Source organism: Acipenser ruthenus, chromosome 10 (assembly GCF_902713425.1).
Source record: "Acipenser ruthenus chromosome 10, fAciRut3.2 maternal haplotype, whole genome shotgun sequence".
Classification (NCBI taxonomy): domain Eukaryota; kingdom Metazoa; phylum Chordata; class Actinopteri; order Acipenseriformes; family Acipenseridae; genus Acipenser; species Acipenser ruthenus.
The window spans coordinates 22825578-22840316 of NC_081198.1; the positions used below are offsets into that span (position 1 = coordinate 22825578).

The 14739-nt window shown below is 47.7% G+C and overlaps 4 non-coding genes and 1 pseudogene across 4 annotated transcripts; all 5 read right to left on the bottom strand.

Annotated features, from left to right (window-relative positions):
- Positions 1–9151: 9151 nt before the first annotated feature.
- On the bottom strand, positions 9152–9342 carry LOC131738266 (U2 spliceosomal RNA). Its single transcript, XR_009329830.1, has one exon. It is a non-coding gene; the product is annotated as a U2 spliceosomal RNA (small nuclear RNA).
- Positions 9343–9940: 598 nt separating this feature from the next.
- On the bottom strand, positions 9941–10131 carry LOC131739113 (U2 spliceosomal RNA). Its single transcript, XR_009330280.1, has one exon. It is a non-coding gene; the product is annotated as a U2 spliceosomal RNA (small nuclear RNA).
- Positions 10132–10741: 610 nt separating this feature from the next.
- Positions 10742–10932, bottom strand: LOC131739114 (U2 spliceosomal RNA). The gene has a single exon (XR_009330281.1). It is a non-coding gene; the product is annotated as a U2 spliceosomal RNA (small nuclear RNA).
- A 602-nt stretch (positions 10933–11534) lies between these two features.
- LOC131739115 (U2 spliceosomal RNA) lies at positions 11535–11725 on the bottom strand. Its single transcript, XR_009330282.1, has one exon. It is a non-coding gene; the product is annotated as a U2 spliceosomal RNA (small nuclear RNA).
- A 589-nt stretch (positions 11726–12314) lies between these two features.
- On the bottom strand, positions 12315–12469 carry LOC131738708 (U2 spliceosomal RNA; annotated as a pseudogene).
- Between the last annotated feature and the right edge of the window lie 2270 nt (positions 12470–14739).

Consider the following 14739-nt stretch of genomic DNA (forward strand, 5'->3'; position numbering starts at 1 on the left):
TGCCCTAATGATTACTTCCATTGCCATGGTAAAAGCCAGTGGAGAAATGGTGCATCCTGCCATTATTTCAACCTCTAGGCATTGCCATGTAGTGCTGAATTCTGAAGTTGAAAAACTGAATTGTAAATCTCCAAAATAGGCTTTCACTAAATTTGTTATTGTCATCGGTACACTGAAAAAATCAAATGCTGCCCAAAGTAGTTCATGTGGCACTGAACCATATGCATTAGCCAAATCCAGGAATGTCACATGGAGCTCCTTCCTCTCCTTTTTAGCTGATTGAATTTGTTGCCAGATCACATTGATGTGTTCTAAGCAACCTGGGAAACCTGGAATGCCCGCTTTTTGTATTGAAGTGTCAATGAAGCAGTTCTTTAATAGGTAAGCTGACAATCTCTGAGCAATAATGCTGAAGAAAATCTTGCCTTCTACGTTTAATAGGGAAATGGGACGAAACTGACTGATGCTTGTAGAATCTTTTTCTTTAGGTATAAAGACTCCACCTGCTCGGCGCCATGCTCTTGGTACAACCTGTTTTTCCCATGTCACTTTCATCAATTTCCACAGAATTCGTAGAACTCCTGAAGCACTCTTGTACACTCTGTACGGAACTCCATTAGGCCCTGGAGATGATGAAGCCCTTGCTTTTTTCACAGCTTGCTCTATTTCTTTCCACTTAGGTGCACAGTCCTCCATTTGGTATTCTGGTGGATTGATAGGTGGGATGTCTGACGGAATTGACATAGGCTCCTGCCTTTTTGAATCTGTATGTGTTTCCTCCAAATATCTCTCCAGCTCAACCTTAGTTGCTTTTAGTGTGCCATTCTTCTCACTGGTGAATAACTTCTTTACAAATTTGAATGGGTCTTTATAAAAGTTAGCTCTCGCACGCTCCTTCTTTTTGTAGCGTTTCCGTAGGCGCTCAGCTCTGCGCAATGTTGCAAGCTTATCTTTTATGACCCTTTGTAAGAGATTGAGTCCCTCCTTCTGACTTTGTTCTGCTCTTCTCCATTGGTTCCTCAGCTGTCTCCTTTCTCTAACTAAGCGTTCAATCTCCTGCTGCCGTCTAGACTTTCCAGGAATAGTTTGTACTTTTTCCTTCCTTTTTTCAACTCCAAACCTCTCACTTCCATATGCGTAGATGATGTCCCCAAATTTATCCAGCTTCTTTTCAACTGTTCCACTTAATCTTTCCAATGCAACGCAGAGATCTGTGTTTACTGTGTCCCATGCAGTTTTCTCACAAGCTCTTGGCCATTTAACTCCAGGCTTGTGCCCGTTGAGGTTCTTTTCTCTCTTATGCTGGTTTGTCTGACCGGGTTCACAAGGATCATTAGGTTCATCACTAACTGTGTCCATGCAAGTCCTCCTCACATCTATGACAGGGGTGCTGATATCCTGCGAACTGTGGTTTGCTTCCTGTCGCTGGATTTCATTCGACTGACTTGACTGACTTCGTAAGAAGTATTGATCAATGCGAGGCCCTTGTCCCTTCTCCCTCAAGCATTTCATTCTCCCTTGATGAATCTTCAAACCCCTGACCGTTGTCGCCTTGCTCCAGCCGCAGACACAAACCTGGAGTTCCATGTCTTTGTTAACTGCAGATCTTGAACTAGTCTTTTGTGAAGTACTCTCCATACTCATATCCGTTTCCGTTCCTAAGTCGTTAACCGTGTTGTCCAACGTTGAGTCATCTTCCGCCCCCGCTCTCGCAGACTCTAGGGGTATTTTTCTCTTTAATTTCTTAGAAGCCTTGGGCGGGTGTCTCCAGCATCCTGTAAACACAGAGCTGGATACTGCCGACAAGGGTAGCTAACCCTTACCAGCCCCAATGGGGTCTCTTTCCTCCTGTCAGCTGTCTCTCCAGGCTGTCACAAGGTCTTTCCCTTGTTGCCAGCTGCACTATTCACAGCAGTCACTGGACGTATCCAGATCTTCATGATTTCCATTACACGAGAGTAGATGTTAAAACTTCATGCTGATTTGAACTCGGCTCTCGCCAAGATAAGCACCAACTAAGACGTAGCTTTACAGTAAACTAATGTGATCCATATGTGTCTCCATCCATTTACGTTTCCTTCCATATGATGATGTAGATATCCTTCTGTCTGGTGTTAATGGCTGAAGTGTAATGCTGGCTCCAGGGATCAGCTTATTTTGCCTCCCTGGCGCATCAGCACACACAACGGCTGCTATTTAAAATACATTTAAAAACACCAAGACAATTGTGCTTTGTACATGGTTAAAACAGACACAGATTAAAATCAACATGAAAAAAACCTGTGCTGCTTTAAAAGTGACTGGAAAAAAAGAACCATCTATAAAAAACCAGTGTTTGTGAGGGCCGGGGAGTGCTCTCTAAAAAAGTTCAAAAGTGAACATAAAACTAGATCTAAAACAGGGACAGGGGAAAAGGGACAGTGTATAGAACAGTGAGTTAAAATTCTAAAATTTTAAAACACTTAAAATGTAACTTTTAATAGTTTACATTAAAAATCTTAAAGATACATAAAACAAAACAAAACAAAATCAAATAAAACATTCAACGTAAATCAAATAAAAGTCAATAAAACTGAAACAAAAAGACTACATAAAACCAGGGCACCGTTGAAAAAACGGTCATGCCAGCTAAAAAGGGCGGAATGCTGGCATGACAAAATAAATAAAAGGCTTAGCGGTGCCCCGTAGTCCCGCTCCTAGGAGCTAGCGGTTCCAGTTTTTTCCTTTATTCCATCTTCACGTCCTGAAGTCCGGCGATCCTCCACTCCGCGCAGGCCTTGTCCTTCCCGAGGGTCCGGATGTCCAGAATTACAAAGTCCTTGATAAGAGTTTGTGCCCTTCTGGTCGTGGTGATAGTGTCTAGCTCCTGCTTGTGATAGACACAGACGTTACGGCCTTCCCACAGGATCTGCTTGACAACATTGATGACACGCCAAACGCACTTAGCTGTGCTGGTAGTGATTCCTCCCGCAGGCCCATAGAGCACAGTCTCAGCGGTCATCTTGGCCGTGTCAGCAAACCTGTTTAGGAAGACAGAGACAGAGAGCCAGACACTGCCAGCCACATCACACTCCCAGAAGATATGGGCTGGTGTTTCTCTCTTGCGGCACTTTGCATAGGGGCATGTTTCTACTTGGGCTAGTCCCCTCCTGAACATGAACGCTCGAGTGGGGAGTGCACTGTGGACGGTGTTCCATGCTATATCCTTCTGGACATTACTGAGGCAGCTGTGAGACACATTCTCCCAGATTTTTTGGCTTTGGGTGAGGGAGAAAGTAGCTACTTTTTCAATTTCCTGGGAAGCGGCAAGATATTTAGTTACAGCCTTGTATTCCCAGGAGGCCAATTTTGCTTTATCTAAGCCCAATTTATATATAGTGTCCCTTAAGGTTCTATAATACAATTGGGGGTCCCAGGAGTACGGCACGGTGTTATCAATAGTGCAGAGGCCCAAGGCCCTGAGACAGGTGGCAAAATAGAAACGATTCATGTAACATACCTTCCTGTCCAGGGCCTGGATGTTCTTGATAGTTTGCGTGAGCCCCTGCACTCGGGTGAGCTGCACAACGTCCGGGACCCCCTTACCTCCCTTCTTGTCGGCTTTACTCAGGGTGGCTCGTTTTACCCTCTCCATCTTGCTGCCCCAGATAAAGCGGTGGATAATGCGGTCCACCACTTTTTTGGTGGTCCTGTCTGGGGGAAAGATTTTTCCTACATAAGAGAGGATGGGGAACAGTATAGACTTGGTTATTAATACTCTACCCGTCATTGTTAAGGATCTTGTGCTCCATCCGCCAATCTTTTTATGGACCTGGTTAATGGCCGCCGTCCAGCTCTGGGCCCCCGAGCTATTGTTCTCGAAAATGAGGCCCAGAATCTTGATTTTGTCCTTTTTGACAGGGTACATGTCCGACAGTTCCCTATCTACCTGCCAATTTTTAGACACGTAGACTTCGCTCTTGGACTTATTAATCACTGCCCCGGTCGCCGTGCAGTACTTCTCAAGGATATTACTAATCCGAGGTACCGACGATGTGTTGGTGCAAATGAGTGACACATCGTCCATATATGCTGTTGTTTTGACCTGGACCCCGTTGGATCCAGGCAGCTGGAAACCAGTTATATTGGTATCCCTACGAATTGCCTGCAGGAGGGGTTCAATGCACACGACATATAGCAGTGGGGATAGTGGGCAACCCTGTCTGACCCCTGACTGGATAGATATTTTACCAGTCAGGTGCCTGTTCACCAAGACTCGGGTACTAATGTTTGTATATATGGTTTTAACCCACTCCCTAAGTCCAGGAGCGAATTTCATCTGGTCCATCACTTTGTACATATATTCATGGCTTACCCTATCGAACGCCTTCTCCTGGTCAAGGTTGAACAGGCAGAGGGGATGGTTCCGTTCTCTAGAATAAGCCAGAATGTCCCTTGTTAACATTAAAATACCCGTGATGGACCTCCCTGGGACGCCACAAGCCTGGTCGGGGCCAATGACCAAAGGGAGGTGTACTTGTAGCCGGAGCATCAGAGCTTTGGCTAGTATCTTGTAATCCACGCAAAGGAGGCTGATTGGGCGCCAATTCCGTAGATCTTTAACTTCCCCTTTCTTATGAAGGAGAGTAATTACACTCTCCCGCATAGAAGGGCCCAACCGCTTCTCCCTGTAGACCGCTCTGTAGACCTCCGCTAAATGGACTTTTAGCGTGTCCCAAAAAAGATGGTAATACTCACCCGGGATGCCATCTGGACCTGGCGTCTTACCGGTGTTCATGGTCTTAACCGCCTGGGTGAGCTCCTCCAGCGTGAGTTCTGGGTCCTTCTCCTCCTCCTCGTCGTCCCGCACTGAGTCAGGCTCCAACTGGCTCAGGAACCACTCTATCAGGGTGTCATCTGTAGCTTTGATGTTATACAGGTCCCTATAGAAGTTCTCTACCACTTTTTTCACTCCCTCACTATCCTCTACTATCCTCCCCCTGCTGTCGAGCATGGAGGACATCAAGTGCCGCTTCTCCCTCGTTTTCTGGAAGAAGAAGCGAGTACACTTTTCGTCTTCCTCCATTTTTTGCACTTTTGCATTGTGCATGACCTTTCGTTGTTCCTCCCTACAAAGCACTGAAAGATCTAGCTTGGTCTGGGCTATCTCGTCGCTTACAGGGAACCCCCGAAGCTGAAGCAGGCTCAGACGCTGGAGGGCAGCATTCAGGTATTTATATTTGGCTCTCCTTTCTTTTGCTTTCCTCTTGCCTGCTGCTATGAAATAACCCTTAGTTCTCATTTTGACCATCTCCCACCACTCTATAGGGGAGTTGAATAGGTCACGCAAAGTGGTCCACTCAACAAGCCTGCTCTTATAGGCTGCAGCTATGGAGGGGTCATCGAGTAAGGAGGTGTTTAATTTCCAGACCCCTGACCCCATCTGGGAGGTCTGAGGGACCTGCAATGTTACCTGCAGGAGCCTATGGTCAGAGAAGAAGACGGCCTGGGTGTCTACTGCCGTCTTCGTAAGGGAGCTGGTATGCAGGACGAGATCTATATGGGAGAAGGAGGTCCCAGATGAGCTCACCCAGGTAAAGGGAGGCACCAGGTCCTTACCTGCATCACACAGGGAGAAATCAGATATTACGGAGGACAAAACTCTACTAGAGCGGTCGTTGCGTGGCCTGCTCCGGTCTACGTCCCTCAGAGCACAATTGAAGTCACCTGACACGATGACGGGTACGTTCCCCAGCAGGAGTGGACGCAGCTGTGGAAAAAATTGAACTCTTTCGTTTTGGTTAGTGGGTGCGTAGACATTGACCAGTCTGAGGGGAGTGTTGTTGTATGTCACATCCACGCTCAGAATTCTACCAGGTTCTACCTCCCTGCTGCTGCGGGAGGTAATAAAAGGGTTTTTAAACAGGATACCTACTCCGTCGGCTCTGGCTATGTTGGAGCCCGACCAGAAGGAGTCCCCCAGGGTCCAACTCTCCTTCAGGTCCCTATAATCATGGCTCGACGAAATACCACACTCCTGCAGAAAGATGAGATCTGCTTTCAAGTTAGCTAGATAGTTTATTACATCAAATCTTTTTTGTGTCTCCCTGATGCTCCTGACATTAACAGACACACATATCAGGGCCATCAGGGTAGCTAACAAGAAAAGGAGTCGCTGCGTCCACCCCATAGCGACTATGATTGGGAGGTCGGGACACTCTTCCTACTCTTAGCTCTACGCTTGCTTCGAGGGGGCTTGGGCTTATTTGCAACTCCCATCACCCCTGAGAAGGTACTCACTGCTGCCTCGTCCAAGAAGGCACCGTCTTTATATGCACAGTACGTGGAGTTGTTGGGGCTATTCAACTCCCCACAAGGTAAGTCTGGTGGAACTTGCTCAGGGCCCCTCGGAACGTGTGGGTCAGCTTTGTCCTGGGGGGGGTTATGACAGACAGCATTCTTTGGCTGTTACCGTCTGTTGAATTGGAGCTGTTAGCAGACTTCTGGCTTACCGCGTCCAGGGGTATTCCCATGTCCTCCAGTGCTGTATCTAGGAGGACCTCTAGGGGGCCCCTGGTTTTGCCCATACAAGGGAGGGGGTCAAGGATGCTTTGAAGGGAGGCCCTTCGCTTGAAGAGGGTCATTGCTACCGAGGTACTGCTGGTCAGGGAAGGTGTTGACCCCGACCTCTCCCTCGGTGCATTAGTGAACACCTCTTCTGCGAGGTGTGCTAGGGTTTGTGCCAACGACTGGGAAGGCTGGCTGGGGATGCCCTGGCTGGCTGCTACCTGCCCACTAGGCGGCAGTGTAGCCGTCCCACTCGCCTCCGTCTCTGCCTGCGAGGGCAAGACTGGGGACTTTGTGTGGACATTAGCTGGTTTTGGATCTATGGGGGCCACCTGCAACTTGCTGTCTTTGATCCTGATCTTCTTTCTTTTCCCCCCCTCGTCTCTACCCTTTCTTTTCCCCACCCTCTGCTGGTTCTTCACTCCCTTCCCCTCCTTCTCACTCTCACTTTCACTGTCGCTTTTGCTTTCCTCCCCCACTGACTCAATCCTTATGGCGTCATAACGAGAGCCGAGGGGGAGTGCTGGCGCTGAGAGGGCCCTACTCAGGGGGGGGGCGCTGCTGGGTCCGGGCTCCCTCCCTGACTCGTGTTCTGCATCAGAGGAGCTACTGGAGGAGCTAGTGGAGTGGCTGTTGTACTCTCTCTCTGGGCTGGGGGAAGGGGTCCTCGTAAAACGGGACATGTCTCGGGGGCGGGGGGGTGAGGGGGGTGCTGGTGATGATGGTGGTGCTGGAGTCTGGGTCTTGGATACTGTTGGTGGTGATGTGGACTGATCTTTGTTACTTGCTCCCTCTTCCTGCTCAGGCCTAGGCTTGTTCATGTTTGCCTTGCTGGCTCTGGCCATGTTGGCATAGGAAGAGGGGCAGTCCTTAAACAGGTGCCCCTTATTTCCACACAAATTGCACTGCCTCTCTTCTCTGCAGTGGCTGGTCTCGTGGGGGGCGCCGCAGTTCCTGCACTTGACTACAGTACACGCGGCCGCCAGGTGTCCTAATTCCCCACATTTCCTGCAGAGTTTTGGCATCCCATTATAGAATACCAGCCCTCTGTTGGGCCCTAACACTATGGAGTTTGGAATGTGGCGGACGCCTCCAATGCCCGATGGATCAACATTAAGGCGTACCAGCCACTTTCTGGCTCCTGTCCAAACCCCATCTTCGTCTGTAATTTTCCTCCCTTCTGATGACACCCTCCCATAGCGGTTAAGCCATGTTGTAATATCATAGTCGCTAACAGCCTCATTGAAAAATTGGACAGTAACAACTTTCATTTCTCTGTCTGTCAGTGCATCCACACAAAATTATTTGTATGGAGCGAGATATTTATTCTCCCCCCAAAAGGACCACATTTCTTGTAACTTTTTGGGGTTCCTAAAACTGACCTCAAACACTTCCTTAAGCCCTGGCAATTTCACCAAACAATTCAAGTCAGAAGGGGAAAAACCCATACCCCTCTGAAGAATGGTCCGGCTGAACTCCAGTCTCGTCAGTCCTGGTTCCGTTTCATCTTGCTTGTTTCTTGTGAAGCGCACCGCATTGTGCCTCCTGGTTTCCTGGGTTGGCCGGAACGCCATCCTTCAGCTGGCTCCTCCGATTGGGGTGGGAGAAGCCTCTGGACGTCCGGGTTGTCTCTCTCTACGGAAAAGAGACAACGTAAGCAGCAAATCTGGGCAGTTGAAGGAACTATTACTTTAGTCCCTGAGGAGATGGTCGCCTCGCAAGAGGGACCCCCTCCCCAGGTGAACGGTGTCCTTCCCTGGCGGAGTAGGGGGCGCTGCTTGGCACCGAGACCACGTAGGAAGAATCGTGGCTGTGACGCCTCCTCGGGGTCCGGGGCCGCCCTCTGCTCCTCCCAGATGGCGCCCTCTGCTGGCCGCCTGCTGCTCTCTCGGTCTGGATCTCGATTACAATCAAGGGCTGGGGATGAGGTCGTCTAGGTCATCAAAGGGTCCTCAAAGGTCGTCTGGATGGTAGGTCCTCCTTCTCTCTAACTCCAGGAACGTCTGGAAAAGCCGGAACCGCCTGAAAAAGAAAAAAACGGGAACCGCCTGAAAAAGAAAAAACTGCTCTCAACAGTCAACAAAATCTTGAAAGACCCTCGGCCTGGATTGGGCAAGCCAAAACCAGACTGAGCATTAGTCTTCCAAAAAGTTGCCGAGCTGAAGAAAGCCAGTCAAAAATAAAAAAAATTCTGTTCCTCCTCACCCGAACAAACCTCTCACAGACCCTCAGAGGGAGCGGGCAATGCCACTACCCTCTAAGCCTTAGTCTTAGAAAGATTTATTCGAAATGAAGAGAAGCCAGAGTATATGGCTGGCTAAGAAGGACCTGGCATAGGGACATGTTCCACCGCACTTGTCTGGTTAGCTGTATGCTCCCAGGAAACAAACTGCTGCTGTCTACATAATCACCACATGTGAATAAAAGAAAGAAAGACAGCAAGAAAGAAAGAGAGAAAGAAAGAGAAAGAAAGAAAGAGAGAAAGAAAAAAAAAAGAAGTAAAACGTTGGGAAAACTTGCATCAACACTGGCACTCTCCCTCCAGCAGGGGTAGACAAAATGCTCACAGGAGAGATCCAGATCTGACTTTGACCAACGTTAGAGAAAGGTGTGCACCGTTCCCAGAGGTACTGCAATACCAGGCCGATGCGTGGAGTGGACGGAGCAAGCCCCTGTTCCATCTCCCGATTCCAAAAATCAATTTAATATATGGTCCCCTGATAGGGGACGTATCAGATATTAAACTGATAAGAACAGATACTACACTTGATCTTAGCCAAAAGGCCGAGAAGCGATGGCGACTTGGCCCTTGCCCGGGGCCCCCCAGCCCGGACGGCACAGGGGGATTCAAAGGTGGGTGCAAAATTCCAAGCACAAGCAGACCCCCAAAAAACGGGCTGCTGCTTCCAGAGGGGAAATGTGCAATTTAAGCAGGAGAAAACAAAACAAAGCAAAAACACACACATAACACCAAAAACAAAACATAAACTGGCGGAGTGCGTCTTACAAATAGTCATGCCAAGCTGCTATGCTGTGCAAGGTGTCTTGGGTAACTACAACTGTGCCTCGCTGGCTGGCTGGCTTGCTAAGAAGGTCCTGGCATAGGGACATGTTCCACCACACTTGTCTGGTTAGCTGCATGCTCCCAGGAAACAACCTGCTGCTGTCTACATCATCACCACATGTGAATAAAAGAAAGAAAGACAGCAAGAAAGAAAGAGAGAAAGAAAGAGAGAAAGAGAGAAAGAAAGAGAGAAAGAAAGAAAGAGAGAAAGAAAAAAAAAGAAGTAAAACGGCGGGAAAACTTGCATCAACACTGGCACTCTCCCTCCAGCAGGGGTAGACAAAATGCTCACAGGAGAGATCCAGATCTGACTTTGACCAACGTTAGAGAAAGGTGTGCACCGTTCCCGGAGGTACTGCAATACCGGGCCGATGCGTGGAGTGGACGGAGCAAGCCCCTGTTCCATCTCCCGATTCCAAAAATCAATTTAATATATGGTCCCCTGATAGGGGACGTATCAGATATTAAACTGATAAGAACAGATACTACACTTGATCTTAGCCAAAAGGCCGAGAAGCGATGGCGACTTGGCCCTTGCCCGGGGCCCCCCAGCCCGGACGGCACAGGGGGATTCAAAGGTGGGTGCAAAATTTCAAGCACAAGCAGACCCCAAAAAAACGGGCTGCTGCTTCCAGAGGGGAAATGTGCAATTTAAGCAGGAGAAAACAAAACAAAGCAAAAACACACACATAACACCAAAAACAAAACATAAACTGGCGGAGTGCGTCTTACAAATAGTCATGCCAAGCTGCTATGCTGTGCAAGGTGCCTTGGGTAACTACAACTGTGCCTCGCTGGCTGGCTGGCTTGCTAAGAAGGTCCTGGCATAGGGACATGTTCCACCACACTTGTCTGGTTAGCTGCATGCTCCCAGGAAACAAACTGCTGCTGTCTACATCATCACCACATGTGAATAAAAGAAAGAAAGACAGCAAGAAAGAAAGAGAGAAAGAAAGAGAGAAAGAGAGAAAGAAAGAGAGAAAGAAAGAGAGAAAGAAAGAAAGAGAGAAAGAAAAAAAAAGAAATAAAACGGCGGGAAAACTTGCATCAACACTGGCACTCTCCCTCCAGCAGGGGTAGACAAAATGCTCACATGAGAGATCCAGATCTGACTTTGACCAACGTTAGAGAAAGGTGTGCACCGTTCCCGGAGGTACTGCAATACCGGGCCGATGCGTGGAGTGGACGGAGCAAGCCCCTGTTCCATCTCCCGATTCCAAAAATCAATTTAATATATGGTCCCCTGATAGGGGACGTATCAGATATTAAACTGATAAGAACAGATACTACACTTGATCTTAGCCAAAAGGCCGAGAAGCGATGGCGACTTGGCCCTTGCCCGGGGCCCCCCAGCCCGGATGGCACAGGGGGATTCAAAGGTAGGTGCAAAATTTCAAGCACAAGCAGACCCCAAAAAAACGGGCTGCTGCTTCCAGAGGGGAAATGTGCAATTTAAGCAGGAGAAAACAAAACAAAGCAAAAACACACACATAACACCAAAAACAAAACATAAATTGGCGGAGTGCGTCTTACAAATAGTCATGCCAAGCTGCTATGCTGTGCAAGGTGCCTTGGGTAACTACAACTGTGCCTCGCTGGCTGGCTGGCTTGCTAAGAAGGTCCTGGCATAGGGACATGTTCCACCACACTTGTCTGGTTAGCTGCATGCTCCCAGGAAACAAACTGCTGCTGTCTACATCATCACCACATGTGAATAAAAGAAAGAAAGACAGCAAGAAAGAAAGAGAGAAAGAAAGAGAGAAAGAGAGAAAGAAAGAGAGAAAGAAAGAAAGAGAGAGAGAAAGAAAAAAAAAGAAGTAAAACGGCGGGAAAACTTGCATCAACACTGGCACTCTCCCTCCAGCAGGGGTAGACAAAATGCTCACAGGAGAGATCCAGATCTGACTTTGACCAACGTTAGAGAAAGGTGTGCACCGTTCCCGGAGGTACTGCAATACCGGGCCGATGCGTGGAGTGGACGGAGCAAGCCCCTGTTCCATCTCCCGATTCCAAAAATCAATTTAATATATGGTCCCCTGATAGGGGACGTATCAGATATTAAACTGATAAGAACAGATACTACACTTGATCTTAGCCAAAAGGCCGAGAAGCGATGGCGACTTGGCCCTTGCCCGGGGCCCCCCAGCCCGGACGGCACAGGGGGATTCAAAGGTGGGTGCAAAATTTCAAGCACAAGCAGACCCCCAAAAAACGGGCTGCTGCTTCCAGAGGGGAAATGTGCAATTTAAGCAGGAGAAAACAAAACAAAGCAAAAACACACACATAACACCAAAAACAAAACATAAACTGGCGGAGTGCGTCTTACAAATAGTCATGCCAAGCTGCTATGCTGTGCAAGGTGCCTTGGGTAACTACAACTGTGCCTCGCTGGCTGGCTGGCTTGCTAAGAAGGTCCTGGCATAGGGACATGTTCCACCACACTTGTCTGGTTAGCTGCATGCTCCCAGGAAACAACCTGCTGCTGTCTACATCATCACCACATGTGAATAAAAGAAAGAAAGACAGCAAGAAAGAAAGAGAGAAAGAGAGAAAGAAAGAGAGAAAGAAAGAAAGAGAGAAAGAAAAAAAAAAAAGAAGTAAAACGGCGGGAAAACTTGCATCAACACTGGCACTCTCCCTCCAGCAGGGGTAGACAAAATGCTCACAGGAGAGATCCAGATCTGACTTTGACCAACGTTAGAGAAAGGTGTGCACCGTTCCCGGAGGTACTGCAATACCGGGCCGATGCGTGGAGTGGACGGAGCAAGCCCCTGTTCCATCTCCCGATTCCAAAAATCAATTTAATATATGGTCCCCTGATAGGGGACGTATCAGATATTAATACTCTTTTATTGAGATTTTACATTTTTTTACATTTACACCCATTCGTTTTTTCATTCATTTTACATTTCTTTTAAAGATGACATTCATGCATACAGACATACATTTTGTTTTAAAAGCATTTAAAATACATTTAAAAACACCAAGACAATTGTGCTTTGTACATGGTTAAAACAGACACAGATTAAAATCAACATGAAAAAAACCTGTGCTGTTTTAAAAGTGACTGGAAAAAAAGAACCATCTATAAAAAACCAGTGCTTGTGAGGGCCGGGGAGTGCTCTCTAAAAAGGTTCAAAAGTGAACATAAAACTATATTACTAAAACAGGGACAGGGGAAAAGGGACAGTGTGTGAAACAGTGAGTTAAAATTCTAAAATTTTAAAACACTTAAAATGTAACTTTTAATAGTTTACATTAAAAATCTTAAAGATACATAAAACAAAACAAAACAAAATCAAATAAAACATTCAAAATAAATCTAATCAAAATCCATAAAACTGAAACAAAAAGACTACATAAAACCAGGGCACCGTTGAAAAACGGTCATGCCAGCTAAAAAGGGCGGAATGCTGGCATGACAAAATAAATAAAAGGCTTAGCGGTGCCCCGTAGTCCCGCTCCTAGGAGCTAGCGGTTCCAGTTTTTTCCTTTATTCCATCTTCACGTCCTGAAGTCCGGCGATCCTCCACTCCGCGCAGGCCTTGTCCTTCCCGAGGGTCCGGATGTCCAGAATTACAAAGTCCTTGATAAGAGTTTGTGCCCTTCTGGTCGTGGTGATAGTGTCTAGCTCCTGCTTGTGATAGACACAGACGTTACGGCCTTCCCACAGGATCTGCTTGACAACATTGATGACACGCCAAACGCACTTAGCTGTGCTGGTAGTGATTCCTCCCGCAGGCCCATAGAGCACAGTCTCAGCGGTCATCTTGGCCGTGTCAGCAAACCTGTTTAGGAAGACAGAGACAGAGAGCCAGACACTGCCAGCCACATCACACTCCCAGAAGATATGGGCTGGTGTTTCTCTCTTGCGGCACTTTGCATAGGGGCATGTTTCTACTTGGGCTAGTCCCCTCCTGAACATGAACGCTCGAGTGGGGAGTGCACTGTGGACGGTGTTCCATGCTATATCCTTCTGGACATTACTGAGGCAGCTGTGAGACACATTCTCCCAGATTTTTTGGCTTTGGGTGAGGGAGAAAGTAGCTACTTTTTCAATTTCCTGGGAACCGGCAAGATATTTAGTTACAGCCTTGTATTCCCAGGAGGCCAATTTTGCTTTATCTAAGCCCAATTTATATATAGTGTCCCTTAAGGTTCTATAATACAATGGGGGGTCCCAGGAGTACGGCACGGTGTTATCAATAGTGCAGAGGCCCAAGGCCCTGAGACAGGTGGCAAAATAGAAACGATTCATGTAACATACCTTCCTGTCCAGGGCCTGGATGTTCTTGATAGTTTGCGTGAGCTCCTGCACTCGGGTGAGCTGCACAACGTCCGGGACCCCCTTACCTCCCTTCTTGTCGGCTTTACTCAGAGTGGCTCGCTTTACCCTCTCCATCTTGCTGCCCCAGATAAAGCGGTGGATAATGCGGTCCACCACTTTTTTGGTGGTCCTGTCTGGGGGAAAGATTTTTCCTACATAAGAGAGGATGGGGAACAGTATAGACTTGGTTATTAATACTCTACCCGTCATTGTTAAGGATCTTGTGCTCCATCCGCCAATCTTTTTACGGACCTGGTTAATGGCCGCCGTCCAGCTCTGGGCCCCCGAGCTATTGTTCTCGAAAATGAGGCCCAGAATCTTGATTTTGTCCTTTTTGACAGGGTACATGTCCGACAGTTCCCTATCTACCTGCCAATTTTTAGACACGTAGACTTCGCTCTTGGACTTGTTAATCACTGCCCCGGTCGCCGTGCAGTACTTCTCAAGGATATTACTAATCCGAGGTACCGACGATGTGTTGGTGCAAATGAGTGACACATCGTCCATATATGCTGTTGTTTTGACCTGGACCCCGTTGGATCCAGGCAGCTGGAAACCAGTTATATTGGTATCCCTACGAATTGCCTGCAGGAGGGGTTCAATGCACACGACATATAGCAGTGGGGATAGTGGGCAACCCTGTCTGACCCCTGACTGGATAGATATTTTACCAGTCAGGTGCCTGTTCACCAAGACTCGGGTACTAATGTTTGTATATATGGTTTTAACCCACTCCCTAAGTCCAGGAGCGAATTTCATCTGGTCCATCACTTTGTACATATATTCATGGCTTACCCTATCG